The sequence below is a fragment of the Bombus huntii genome, chromosome 18 (genome assembly GCF_024542735.1).
Source record: "Bombus huntii isolate Logan2020A chromosome 18, iyBomHunt1.1, whole genome shotgun sequence".
Classification (NCBI taxonomy): Eukaryota; Metazoa; Arthropoda; class Insecta; order Hymenoptera; family Apidae; genus Bombus; species Bombus huntii.
The window spans coordinates 1,152,766-1,168,471 of NC_066255.1; the positions used below are offsets into that span (position 1 = coordinate 1,152,766).

Sequence of the window (15,706 nt, forward strand, 5' to 3'; positions counted from 1 at the left end):
GTGTCGATATAATGGGACACACGTTGTATTACTAATCAAACTCCAGGCAGAAACTGCGTAGCAACGGCGATTGGAACCTTCTCGATGCTTCCAACGAGCATATAACAAACAAATGCAATCGTACAGCAAGGAAAATTTCCATCAGTTTATTATTCGTGCGATTGCTTGGAGAGTGACACATCGAGCAGTTTATACCGAGCGTCTCAACAATCGTATTTTATAGTTAAAATTATTCTACGCATAGTAAAGAGTTATCCCGTTGACCGTGGATTCGTTTGAACTCAAGAACATTGTTAATAGCCTTCATTAATCTTATTATTCGTTAAACTCATTCGTTAAACTCAATATTTATTGTACTTTGTAAAAGTCTTGTATATTCGTGTAAATATAATCTCTGCTTCGTAAAACGATGGCTAATTCAAACGAAGAATCGTTACGCGCCTTAAATTCTAATGTTAACCCGACATATATATAACCTTGGTTATGAATATTTTAAATTGGCACAATAATTGTTATAAGTATATAACAAACATTTGTCGTACAGTGGTAAATATTTATATTTTATATAATCGGTAAATATTTCTTATGCTAATCTATAAATCTAAGGAATCTCAGAAAATAAATGTTTCAGATGGAATATGTCCGAATTTGTAAATAACTTCTAGATACTGTTCAGTTTGAAAACAAAGACAAGGAATATATGGATTATGTGGAACATCTCGTATCTTATTCCAAAAATTACGAGCCGAGGTGGTTTATTCTACGTGTTGGTTGGTTTATTCAAGAGACGAGTGATAAAATTGTAATAGTCAGTGTATATTAAAATCACTTTAAATACAAGTACAGAGATAGTGTATGCCGGTTGTAATCGTTGCTCGTCCATTCTTCCGTTCAACTCTACGCTTGCTATTCTACAGTATGAGTCGTTATAATGATTCGTTATAATGATCGTCCTAGAGAGGACGTTCGTCTATTCGTATCGATCGATGGCATTATAAAAAGTTCAAATGTAAATATTTTTTAAAAATTCACAAGTTCGATCACTTTCTTTCAATGAGTCGTTCAAGTCACCAATATAGCTCGATGATTCTGGTAGTGTTTTCAGCATGTAGTCGAGTTTTTCACGTTCACTTACGTTTGCACCAGCACTCTTTGATTCATTTATCGTTTTTTCAAATTCCGTGAAAAATGAATTTGATTCTTCAAAGTCTTTCAGCCTCATCATGTCTAGTCCACTTCTTATACAAATTTGCAATGCTGTTGCTTCCTTCATATACATCTCATCAAATTTTTTAATTATTTTTAAAGCAGTGTCTCGATCACCAACAAATTCTAATTGTTCATTCGTTATACTACCATAGATGTAGTTCATCGCCCATTGATTCTTTTCATCTCAGTTATCTTGCGCATCCGTGTCCATTTTCTCTCATGAAGCCGGTTCTAGACATTTTTTACACTTTAAATACATTAATACTCTTTTCTTCCACATTTTGTAATCACGTCCATCGAATATTTGAAGTTTAATTTCATCGTCCCTTGGCATCTTGATTCGTTTTTTATTTTCATCCTTTTTTTCTTCTTTTTCAAAAATAGTTTTCTTCATTATCCAGGTTCCTTTTATTTGTTCTGCCAATAGCCTCTTTATCTCTTCAGAACTTATTTCCAATTTTTTAAAAATCGACTTTTATATATTCACTTCCGGTTTCACGTGGTTCCATAACATTGAATCTCGGCAATCACGATTTTTGCTACCATGTTGAGAATTGTGGATCTTGATAGCCGAAATAATGTTACAGGAACACTAAATTTACACTTGCAATTAATATTAGAATAATTATATATTTATTTGATAAACGATTCCGAAGATATTCACTTTCTTCTATACCCGACTGTTAACCGACTGAATAGTTTACCTTCATCTGTTTTCGAGACGCCGCGCACACACATACCTCCACACACAGATACCCGCATACAAGTATCTCTACTACGCATTCAAGCCAGTCCAGCACAGAAAATTATATATATCTCAACAACATTAAAAGAAAAACTATGCCAAGCCCTAGTATTAAAATATCCCGACTATACGAAAACATTTACGTTAACAACGGATGCCAGTAACGAAGGTTTAGGAGCCATTCTTTCACAAGACGGACACCCTTGTTGCTTCGTTTCAAGAACATTAAACCCCCCTGAACGAAATTATACTATGACAGAAAAGGAATTATTAGCTATCGTTTGGGCAGTTAAAAGACTTAGACAATATTTACTAGGCCGCAAATTCAAAATTCAAACAGACCATCAAGCTCTTAAATGGCTACACAACTGCAAGGAACCCTCTAGCCGATTGATTCGATGAAGACTAAAATTAGAGGAGTACGAATATGACATGGATTACGTAAATGGAAAGGAAAACACAGTCGCTGACGCCCTATCCAGAATACACGCGATAACACAAACTGACGTTTTATTAAAACGATTCAAACACTGGGAAAAATCAGAAGAAATACCAAAATTATTAAAACTAACATCTAGCAAAGACTACTTTTTCCAATTAACAAAAACGATCTAAGCCCATATGACGAAACCACATGGTTACAGAAAATATCAAACATACTTCAAACAAGTAGAAAGATCGGAATAGGAGACATTAACTTAAACGCACAAGAAAAAGCACACATAAGAAGACTTCTTTTATTTTTCAATGACCAAAGCGACGACATAGAATTTGCTTACGAACCAATACAGAGTTTAAGTGAAGAAGAGATAGAACAAGTACTAAAAGAAAATCATGACTTGATAGGACATCCCGGAATGCAAAAGACGTACGACAAAATCAATGACAAATATAATATCCCACACCTAATGGACAGAATAAAAACTGGAATAGGAACTTGTGCGACGTGTCAAACATCAAAGACTGTTCGGATAAGAGGAAAGGAAGAATCACAAATAACTGACACCCCATTAGAACCTAACGACAAAATCGCTATGGATTTGATAAGTCCATTGAAAAAGACCAAGGCAGGAAACCAATACATTCTCTCTATACACGATGAACTAACCAAATATTTATTACTTGTACCCTTAAAAACAACAACAGACCCAATCAATCTGGAACGCTTTACTGAATCACTACATTTATATATTCTCCGCACCCAAACGTAAACCGTGAAACGAAAGTTTCATTAGCGAACTAATGCAACGATACGAAGAAGCATTTAGAATCAAACATATAAAAACCACCTCATTCCACCCGTAATCCAACGGAAGCTTAGATCGAACACGTGCTGTAATATCCGACATGTTAAAAGCTATACAAAACGACAATGAAACAGAATGGGATCAAAACCTAAATTTTGTGTGTCTAGCATATAACATAATGGTTCATGATGCCATTGGATATACCCCTTTCGAACTCACATTTGGACATGAGGCCAATCTCCCCTCTACCATATCCCAGAATCCCCAAAGAACATACGCTGATGATGTTAGCTTCAGGAATCGAGAATGAGCTGCCAAACTACTTAAAGACAGAGAAACTCTAATGAAGAGTTAACAAAGATATGAAAGAGATAAAAAAAAATTATTAAACTTCAATCCATTTTTAGAGAAGGAGATTTAGTATTAGTTCATAACGATCATAAAGAACACAAGTTAGATACCGAATGGCTAGGGCCATACACCATTGAAAAAGTAAAAACCCTTTATTACGAAATAATGGTAAATGACTCGATTAGGAAAATACATGGTAATCGTATTAAACCTTACTTTCCAGGACGGTCTTCATCTTCTTCATAGATAGCTAAGCTAAACGTTCTATATATCAAGAAAAATTAGCTCATGCATACATATATAGCGAATCTGTAAACGTAATTATATGTTTAGACATTAAGGATATATATGCAAAACTAAGCGAAATTAAAAGATTTAGACTAATGTTAACAGAGCATTGTACGAGTGAATGCCAGTCTTTCAATGAAATGATTACTCGCGCTCACGAAAGAAATTTAGACAATTTAGTAATGCATATTAAACTTATGACACCCACTCGTTACCGAAGAGAGTTATTGAATTTTGTTGGATCCATTTCTAGCAATCTATTTGGAACTCTGGATGACGATGATTTAGAATTAATAAATAAAAATATAGATAAACTTTTTGATGAAAACAATAAATTAAAAACCAATATAGCTTAGAAAACAAATCTCAAAACTATAGCTTTACCCTCAAATGAAAGTCTAGAAGAAATCCTAACAAAAATTGAAACGGCTCCAAAAATCATTAAAACTGTACAATCGTATAGAATGCACCTCAATCAAATTTCCAACGAAGTAAACAAATTCGATCATTTGCATCGGACCTACATCTTGAGGTTAAAATCTTCTGTTACAAATTATTAATTAGACCTATTTATAACTTATGCCAATCCCATATGTTATAAAATCTCTGCCAGTGCGATGGAAAACGCAAGGCTAGGCATCTTGAAAATAAGTGCATTAGAAGAAGCAGCAATTATTTTAGAACGGCCATCTCTTACTACAAGAATTATAATAGCAGCAAAAATATATTATTAAGAGCTTCATAATAGATTTAATAATAATGATTTAATTGAGGGAATTATTTACCTTTACTCCTTGTATTTAGAGAGGGCTATGAAAAATGTACATCTCCTTCAAGAGGCTAATTAGAATACTTCCTGATATACATTGCCACATTAAGAATCAATGTTGGGTAACGAGCTGGGCTCGTTAAGGCCCAGAACTGAAGACGACGCGTCGCGAGTCCGAATCCTTGGCAAAGAGAACTTGAAAACAGGAACGGAAAAACCAAAATTTCCCTTACAAGTAATATACAACAGGCAAGCGGTCAGCTCCTCTTGCATGTGTTGTTGGTATACTTACTGAGAGTGCTTGGTAGAGTTGCTTGGTAAGCACCCCAGAGCCGACGAACACTCACACTTCCGACCATGTTCCTACCATTTCGACTGTGGAGATCTTAGCCAGTAAGAGTCCGGCCGACACACTACCCTCTGCCACCGCTCTGTGCCCCCGGCCGGTAAGATGGAGAGGTAAAAGGTTGTCTATGAGAACGTTCTCCACGAAAAAAAAAGAAAAAATAAAAAACACAGGCAATCACTACCAACTGAAACGGAAGGACAAAAAGAAAGAAAAACATAAAAAAAAACAAAAATTTTTTATTGCGGCCGAGGAAGAGAACCTTGACCGCTGTGCCCCGCTCAACCCTTCTAGCACGGGAGGGGGCGCTAGCAGTAATGGCGTCCCCTAGCGTGAAATTAATCAGTTAGGACACTTTTAGGAGAGTGCACCAGCGGTAATTCGTAAAAGGTCCCGTGGTATTCCTGTCACACACGTAGGCATGCCATCGTGGAGTTTTAGTCGGTAAGTATCCGACACTGCTATGCTGCTGCAGCACCAACAAAGCGTCCATGAGGATTTCTCTACGTACCAAAAAAAAGGGATTTAGCTATTATTTCATCCATTCATCTTTTGTCAATTGTCTTCCCTACTATTTTGGATGTTGGATTCCATAGTATGGATCGAAGAATCGAATAGTTTTAATATCAACATATACATTCAAACTATAATACATTAGGTTGGCAACTAAATGATTGCGGATCTTGTCATTACCACTTAATGGCAAAATCTGCAATCACTTAAATGCCAAACCAATAGTACACGATTCCTCTTGTTTCTATCCTATCCGTGGCTTACAGGGAATTTCTGGAAAAAAAGTTGGCTTGTCTCGTCGATAGCTGGTTATGGATAGCTGGTATTGCTCATTTTCATGAAAGTGGAATCCAGAAACTATTTTTGTAATCGAGTTGCTCCTTTGAAGGTTTAATGTGTAAGATTTAACATATCTAAATGACATTTCGTTCGCAATAAAAAACTTTCTGATGTTGGAAGTTATAAACACACGTCTGTCTTTTAATTCTGAAAATTTTACTTCCAACTGATTTTCAAAAATTTTCAAATATTGAATCCGCCTTAAACGTATGTAAGTAAATGTTTGACAATCGTCTAAAGATGGAATTTCCATAGCGCCTTACGCGGCTGCGTCTAAAATCCGCAGTCTGAGTCTTAAATCCGAATTGTATGGACAACATCGATCGCCTGTCTGCACCACTCTCATAGCAACAACAGCTGATACACGCGTCCGACGCTTGTGTTGATACACATAGCACAGACGACTATGCTAATGTCATTGACAGCAATGCTGCTATTTTCCGACAAACGAGTTTTAAGTGTTGCGTCGGGTGTTTAGATACTACGTAACTTTGTAACGATTTCGATGAACAACTGTATAATGTGTACCTTTTTTAGCGTTTATTCACAAAACAGTTTTAATATAATAATAACTACATAATATTATAATATAATAATAATAATAACATAATGGTGTGATATTGACTGAAATGCCGCAGATCAATAAAATATTAGTTATAATGAATTCAAACCAATGGCTTTAAAATTACAGTACTCACAGATTATTAGAAAAGATAGAACAGATTAAAGAAAATTATGCTAATGAAATAAAATAAATAAAGGAGATAAAGAAACATAAAATGAAATAAATGGATATAAAGTAATATATGATCATATAAATAAAGTAAAACAAAATAATTAACGAACCAATTTACAAATAGAAACTTTTTACAAGCATATAAGTAACATTATGTCTAATTAAATTATAAACAGTTTACGATATTACCGCTACTCGTGTAACATTTTTAATTTCATCATTCAAGGAAATACGTTTACTGAAGTTGATTCAGAATGTCAGTAGGCGCCACCTTCTAACCACCGGTATGTATCCAAGTTTTGCCTATGATTATATTGTTCAAGTCTGGAATTTGGTAATTAATAGTGTAAATTTACTCGGTAATACTGTGTTGTATATCAAATTTTTTTATCTTTCTTATTTCGTTTTTGATTACACGATGTCAATGGATCAAACATCTAAATTCGCGTCTAATATATTGTTCGAAATGCAATGCTCGAAAGGATGTAGCTGTAAAGATCATTTGCCACAAGAAAAGGTTAACAGATAACCTGTGTTATCCGGAAGGATAGCGGAAGCCCTTCGCGGTCCCTCCAAAAAGATCTGATAAGTCCCGACGAAAGGCGACAGTGCCTTACCATTTATATATGTGATCCATCCTTGTCTACGGGAGTGTTAAACGTGTCTTCTTCCGTACTACAAAAAAAATTTTTTTTTTTTTTTTTTACGTGGAGGAAATCTTCATAGACACCTTACAACCCTGTGGGGACGGGCAGAAGGTAGTGCCGGATTTTTACCGGCTAAAACCTCCACGAACGGGACATTGGTACCAGCGCGAGTTGATCGTCGGACGACCCCTGTGTGCTGAACACCAAGCACCTTTAACCAAATATTCCTAGAAAGTATACCCAGAACACACGCAAGGGAGGGGCTGGCCGCTTGCCTGCAGTATATAACTTTTAAGAAAAATTTTGGTTTTTCCGTCCCCTTTTTTGAGATGTCCTTATACCGAGGTTTCGAACTCGCAACGCGTCGTCTTCAGTTCTGGGCCTTAACGAGCGCAGCTGGCTGCCCCTCCGAGCTTCTAGATGATTGGGAAGTATTTGATTCTTAATGTGGCAATGTATATCAGGAAGTGTTCTAATTAACCTCTTGAAGGAAATGTATATTTTTCATAGCCCTCTCAAAATATAAGAGGTAAAGGTAAATAATTCCCCCAATTAAATCATTATTATTAAATCCATTATGAAGCTCTTAACAATATATTTTTGCTGCTATTATAATTCTTGTAGTAAGAGATGGCCGTTCTAAAAGAATTCCTGCCTCTTCTAATGCACTTATTTTCAAGATGCCTAGCCTTGCCTTTTCCATCACACTGGTAGAGATTTTATAGTGTATGGGATTAGCATAAGTTATAAATAGGTCTAATTATTAATTTATAACAGAAGATTTTAACTTCACGATCTAGATTTAGATTATTAGAATTACGGTCAAGAATTACGAGGTGGATCTGTCCCGCCGATTGAAAAGTGCAGTTCATTAAATGGGCTTAGAAATCTGTTATAATTTTTCTTTTTACTTAAAAAAAAATTTGTTTGTATTCGTTAAATATATATAAAATCATACCTCAAAATTCAACAGATTCGTTTCTTTCTTTCCCTTCTAAAAAAATCACAAAATGTGGCTGTTTTAGAACATTCTAATTCCGAACACTCCCTTAATCGTTTTATTTACTTATCAATTCGTATCCCGGTGCTTTTTGGGGGTTAAAATGCTAATAGATCATTTCTTTGACCTCTGAGTTTGTGAATGGTTTTACAGGAAAAAATATCTAGAAAGGTGATTTACAAAAATTTCATGTATTATCACAAATATGATTTATAAATATACAAATATTTCTGCTTCGTTGGTAGAAGAAAGTGTTTTTTTATTATTATTATTTAATTTGTACTTTACAATTTGTCCAGCTAGACATTTGGTAAATTTTTCTTGTTTAATTGCTAAATAGCATTTAGATGGCTACGCCCAGCGGGATACCATCTTTCAGTTTGTTTATTTTATTTCTTTAGTGAGGTCAATGGGATGTTTTCTTTTTGTCTTCTATCTATGAGAGTTTTGTTTGTTTCGGCGGTCAATTTGTTTGGATGTGTTGTCGTTTTTTCCTGGTATTTTTCTGCGTACCTGCCGATTTCAATAGAAGAAAGTGACTTAAATACTTCGGCTAATGCACAACTAAGTTTGCTTTATCTGTGTAGGGTATCGTGTCCTCCTTGCGACAAATGGATCGCAGAAATAATTTACGATGAACAAGTGAATTTCTTGAATATCTACAAAAAAGAATAGTTACAGTCTATTGTAAGAGACAAGTTCCATAGATACTTCTAGAAACAGTTGTTTTTGAATTTCTGAGGGATTGTTGTCACTTTTCTTGTTGCTTCGTTTAACCTGCGTTTCCTCTTGCTTCTCGATTGCTTTGCGATATTCTTCTGAGCTTATGTCTTTCTGTAATTTTCCTTTTTATGGAATCTGGATAGTCCTGTTTGCTTGCGGACTCTTCATCAGGTGTAGTAGAACGGATCGCATTTATTATGTTGCTATTCAAATATTCCATACCTGCTTCAAAATCTTCGTTTGTTCTTAGCGGTACTGAAGTCGATCTTGGGATGTTTAACCCTTTCGCTTCGGCAGTCCAGTCCGCCTAAGTGCTCTTCCTGTACGGAGGCGTGCACCACAAATGCGCACAGTGGCGTGATTGCTGTGTAAATGTTTTCCTAAGTTTTAAATAAGAATTCTACTGAATAAAACAATAATAAAACAATCTTTGCTCCAATATGATAAGTATAATTTACATCTTTAATATGAAAAGGCTTACAAAATTACAGGTAATATATTACATATTTACATATTTACAAGATGGCACTGGTATATGCCTGATATATCGCGTGGTCGCCGCCTATAAGCGGCACCCGAAGCGAAAAGGTTAAAACTTCTCGAAAGCACTGATAATTTGTGAGGTCGTTGTGAGTAGATCTATTTAGTTTTCAATAATTGTTGAATTACTTGTTGCTACAAGTGAGTGATCTGAAGAGAGTTCCAGAAAAGAGCTGACTCGGGCACATTTTGCAGAGATGTTTTAATATTTATATGATTTAATGTTAAATATAATGATAAAGAGATCAATCAACATAGTATTATGTCGTAGATTATTTCAATTACTACACATGTTATATTTCTTATTATTTCGATCTCTTGGTATTTCATTTTTCTCTTTACTTCTCATATTTCTCTCTAATTTACTTTACTTCTCTAACTTATAATTTCTCATTTTATCGAAGAACTTTCAGATATGTAAATATACACACATTTTATCGCTCAGGTAGGTTGTGCAGCTTATTGCTTAATGTACATGAAACAAATATAGACATCCCATAAAATGATTCGCTTAACTATTACCCTATACGCGCAAATATTATTATAAATAATATTTATTTTTATATGCACATATTTAAAAGGTAAACTTTTCGGTTTTCTACATATAAAATGTAGTAATATAATGATCCAAAACTTATTGTAGTTTATAATTATGCCAATAAAGAGAACTGATGTTTATAATGATTCCTTGTGATGTTTAGAATGATATTTATAACGATGCTTGTTGATAAATTATAATTATTTCGTACATTATAACAAAAATACATGATACATTAAAGTTATTCGTTTTAAAGTATAATTAATAAAAAAACGAAGATAGTGTCACGTAAAAATAGTGGGAAAAATAATAATAAAAAGAAATGTTGGGCTCTTGAACCAGAGTTCCAGATACCTTTATTCTGCAATAAGATTGCAAGTGTGCGATTAGACCGTTACCGAAAGACTGAAGTCTCGATCAGTCCTTCAAACAGGCAAACAGTCTTTGTCCCAACTACGGGAAGATAGGGGAGACCTATTTTTTCAACGAACGGCGTCTCCCACTTGCAACTTTCCCTCGAGGGCGGCTAGCATCTTTTTTTAACTACCGATATGGAGATTGACCAATTAGCAGCAACGTCAATTTCCCTTACTTTCCGAACGAAGGCTATCCCCGATGAATCCCATGATCTCGTGTCCTTAGACACACTCCATCGTAGTTTTTCCTCTGTGGCATTGTTGGGACGGAAAGTCATTCTTTCTTGCGATCTCATCGACGAAAAGAGTAACACCTTACGATCAGTGAACATTACGCGTCCGACTTAGATTTTGTGAGCACGGATTCGTTATTGAACCTAGGATCATTGTCATTAGTTTCTCGAGTATCTAATTACCACGGTTACTTGTCCAGTTCTATGATAATCGTATTTGCATTAGTCAATGTCATCTCTATTGCATAACGACAACGCGTAATCCAAGCGAAGATTCGTTTCACGCCCCTAACCCTAATTCGAATGTAAACCCGACATATATATAATTCTTTACTTTGTATTGAATTATTCTATGTACTTTACTGCAGTCTGCTACAAGTAGTATACCAATAACTAATTTTTTCTACGTTAGTTTTACTCATATTGTTAAGAACGATGTAAATAAAATAATAAGAAGAGCCTATCACAAGGGACATTCGAACGTGTACGCAAACGAATGGTCAATAGCATGGAAACATTTAATTAAACTCTGCATTAAATACTTTCACGTGACATCTCTTATTTATCAGAAAAATTTGAATTGATACTAAATAAATAAGGTTTTAGCGTGGATAATGATTCTGATGTAACTATTTTCATTCGTACAACTCGTATGTTATTTGTAATTGTTTTTAAAATGATTTCGAAAGTTAATAGAAAGTTGTATACGTTTTTATTTTATTTTCTGATTTGAATTTGTACAAAATTTGTCAAAGGAATTATCTTCTTTGTCGAAACTGAAAGATTAAAATATAGCGCCTGTTCATTTCTTAAAAATTTATTTACATACAAAATGTTACTCATACATACATATCTGTATTTATCATATTTCTTAATCATTTTACTATTTCGTTATGGTGCATTTCAATTTTTGTATTAGACATCTTTAAATTAATTGCAAAATGCTATTACTAAAATATTCATTGCTGTTCTGCAGACATATTCAATTGTGATGCGAATAAAGCACGACTTGATCTTGTCTAATCTCTTTTTCTCTCTTTCTTTCTACAAATTTAATATTTGTTCCATCCAACTTGGGTCTACTGATTCAGGTATCTACATTCCTTTTTCACAGCGGTCAAATGTATTGCTTTTGAGTTCCGATTATATTGTGACAGTTTACTTACCGTGAAGAAATATCAGGTCTCGTTCCGATAGCTATACATTGGGTTGGCAATTAAGTCATTGCAGATTTTGTCATTAGGTGGTATTGACAAAATCAGCAATCATTTAGTTGCCAATGCAGTAGATCAGTGGTCTCAGTAACTGTTGGTATTCGGTCTTATCCGGTGTCAGGACCGGTACACTTCAAAACCGATGAGCTAATGACGGACACCCACCAGTCGGCAAGGTAGTGCACGCGGCAGCAGGGGGTCAGGGCCCAGACCCAACACCCGGGGGTCCTCCCTACTTCGTAAGATAACCACTTGTGTAGGGATGCGGCCGAGTTGTAAGAGCTCCAGTTTTTGAAAGTCACGGCTGCAGTTCGGAAGTAAACTGTCATTAGTGTAAACAAGATGTTAGCAAATAAATTCTCTCTTTTTTTATTTTCACCTTCCATTTCTTTTTTTACTTTACCTGACACCGGCTTCGGCGAACCTTATATGCATGTAAATCTTGTTTTAAATGCATTTAAATTTTCTTAGTGGCTATTTTACTGGATCGCAACTTTCTAGGCGGTATTTCCTTAAAATTTGTTCTTTGTATGTTTCCGATAATTATATCACATCCTTATTTTTTATAACTTTTATATTTAAGGAATTCAACTATCTTATCATTTGTTGCTATAAAAAGTCAGCTACGTATATTCCAACGATCGGTTGCTTCTGTCCCTTAATTTATATGCACACGATTCTCCTTCAAAGTGTGTTATATAATATCCAACGGTATCCAGATTAAGGCAATCCATATGTGCGTTTTTCTAGCTCGCATACTTTGTTACCGTCGGTTATAAATCCTAGTGGTTGTTCCATATATACTCTGTCCTTTGTATTTCTGTATAAGTATGACGATTTGACGTTGGATTGCTTGATTTTCATTCGATTAATCGAAGTTAGAGCCAGCATAGCCCTTGCTGTGTCCAATCGTTGACAGGAGCGAATGATTGCCCGCAATTTATTCCGATTTCTAGTTACGTCCTACTGCGAGTAATCTTGCTTTGTACTTTATATTTCCTTCTTGCTAATTTTATTTATTTATTTTTATTTATTATTGCGTAGTCCGTGCCTTTTGGCTTTGGACGAACTTTCGGCTTTACATCTCTTATATCTATGCCGCTTCTTATATGTCGGGTTTACATTAAAATTAGGGTTAGGGGCGTGAAACGAATCTTCGTTTGGGTTACACGTTGTCGTTATGCAATAGAGAAGACATTGACTAGTGCAAATACGATTAGTATAGAACCGGACAAGTAACCGTGGTAGTTAGGTACTCGAGAAACTAATGACAATGATCCTAGGTTCAATAACGAATCCGCGGTCGACGGGATCATAGATGAACGTACTCGCAAAATCTAAGTCGTACGCGTAAATTCACTGGTCGTAAGGTGTTACTCTTTTCGTCGACGAGATCGCAAGAAAGAATGCATTTCCGTCCCGATGATGCTACAGAGGAAAAACTATGATGGGGTGTGTCTAAGGACACGAGATCATCGGATTCGTCGAGAAACTGTCGAAGAACGACTCTTGACTCTTGACACTCCGGTGGCTAACCGAACATCAACGACTGCGGTGCCGAAATATATTGATGGCCGTTAGGCCTATTGAAGTTTCCCACCCTTTCGGCTTGTCGGCATTTGCTCTTTGTCGTCGACATTGTCTGTATGTCCGTAATCTCTCCGCGGTACTATAATAGAGACGAAAAAGCTGCTGGAAAGAGAATCGTTGTGTCAGGGCCGACGAGCGTGTAACATTAATCCACATCAGAGACCAGGCCGTACACCGACGGCAAGATGGTAATAACAAACTGCAGACGCAAGTATATTGCAATCAAAATCTTTTGTATCTTTTCAAGCGAATGAAACTGTATTAAAATATATTGCGAGTAAATGTGTTCTGTATTTTAGTGCAGCATGCAAAGTTTGAAAGGATATATTAATCCTTTTTTGTTATTTATACAATTGATATACAACATAACACATTTGGATATTGATCAAAAATTCATTTTTGATTGAAAATAATCTCACCTAACGCATGGAGTGCCCCTTTTTATTTAACTTACTTTACTTTTCTTTTTTTTTCGATGAACAAATGTCATTTCGATGAACAACTGTGTAATGTGTACCTTTTTTAGCGTTTATTCTCAAAACAGTTTTAATATAATAATAACCATATAGTAATATAATATAATAATAATAATAACATTATGGTGTGATATTGACTGAAATGCCGCAGATCAATAAAATATTAGTTATAATGAATCCAAACCAATGGCTTTAAAATTACAGTACTCACAGATTATTAGAAACGATAGAACAGATTAAAGAAAATTATGGTGATGAAATAAATTAAATAAAGGAGATAAAGAAACATAAAATGAAATAAAAGGATATAAAGTAATATATGATCATATAAATAAAGTAAAACAAAATAATTAACGAACCAATTTACAAATAAAAACTTTTTACAAGCATATAAGTAACATTATGTCTAATTAAATTATAAACAGTTTACGATATTACCGCTACTCGTGTAACATTTTTAATTTCATCATTCAAGGAAATACGTTTACTGAAGTTGATTCAGAATGTCAGTAGGCGCCACCTTCTAACCACCGGTATGTATCCAAGTTTTGCCTATGATTATATTGTTCAAGTCTGGAATTTGGTAATTAATAGTGTAAATTTACTCGGTAATACTGTGTTGTATATCAAATGTTTTTATCTTTCTTATTTCGTTTTTGATTACACGATGTCAATGGATCAAACATCTAGATTCGCGTCTAATATATTGTTCGAAATGCAATGCTCGAAAGGATGTAGCTGTAAAGATCATTTGCCACAAGAAAAGGTTAACAGATAACCTGTGTTATCCGAAAGGATAGCGGAAGCCCTTCGCGGTCCCTCCAAGAAGATCTGATAAGTCCCGCCGAAAGGCGACCGTGCCTTACCATTTATATATGTGATCCATCCTTGTCTACGGGAGTGTTAAACGTGTCTTCTTCCGTACTACAAAAAAAATTTTTTTTTTTTTTTTTTACGTGGAGGAAATCTTCATAGACACCTTACAACCCTGTGGGGACGGGCAGAAGGTAGTGCCGGATTCTTACCGGCTAAAACCTCCACGAACGGGGCAGTGTATCAGTGCGAGTTTTGATCGTCGGACCCCTGTGTGCTGAACACCAAGCACCTTTAACCAAGTATTCCCAGAAAGTACACCCAGAAGACACGCAAGGGAGGGGCTGGCCGCTTGCCTGTAGTATATTTACTTTTAAGAGAAATTTTGGTTTTTCCGTCCCCTTTTTTGAAGAGCTATCATGCCGAGGATTCGAACTCGCGACGCGTCGTCTTCAGTTCTGGACTTTAACGAGCGTAGCTGGCTGCCCCGTCGACTTTCTACCTGATTGGAAAGGATTTGATTCTTAATCTGGCAATGTATATCAGGAAGTATTCTAATTAGCCTCTTGAAGGAGATGTATATTTTTCATAGCCCTCTCAGAATATAAGGGGTAAAGTTATATAATTCCCTTAATTAAATCATTATTATTAAGTCTATTATGAAGCGTTGAATAATATATTTTTGCTGCTATTATATTTATTGTAGCAAGAGAAAACTGTTCTAAAAGAATTCGTGCCTCTTCTAATGCGCTTATTTTCAAGATGCCTAGCCTTGCGTTTTCCATCGCATTGGTAGAGATTTTATAACGTATGGGATTAGCATAAGTTATAAATAGGTCTAATTAATAATTTGTAACAGAAGATTTTAACCTCAAGATTTAGGTCAGATGCAAACGATCGAATTTGCAACAAATGACCGCAACGGCAATGGGTTAGAAGGACAAGAAAATACATATGTATGTATCCTTCTTTT

At 35.3% G+C, this 15,706-nt stretch overlaps 2 non-coding genes across 2 annotated transcripts; both read right to left on the reverse strand.

Annotated features, from left to right (window-relative positions):
- Positions 1-7,117: 7,117 nt before the first annotated feature.
- LOC126875644 (U6atac minor spliceosomal RNA) lies at positions 7,118-7,224 on the reverse strand. Its single transcript, XR_007693608.1, has one exon. It is a non-coding gene; the product is annotated as a U6atac minor spliceosomal RNA (small nuclear RNA).
- Positions 7,225-14,743: 7,519 nt separating this feature from the next.
- On the reverse strand, positions 14,744-14,850 carry LOC126875589 (U6atac minor spliceosomal RNA). The gene has a single exon (XR_007693573.1). It is a non-coding gene; the product is annotated as a U6atac minor spliceosomal RNA (small nuclear RNA).
- Between the last annotated feature and the right edge of the window lie 856 nt (positions 14,851-15,706).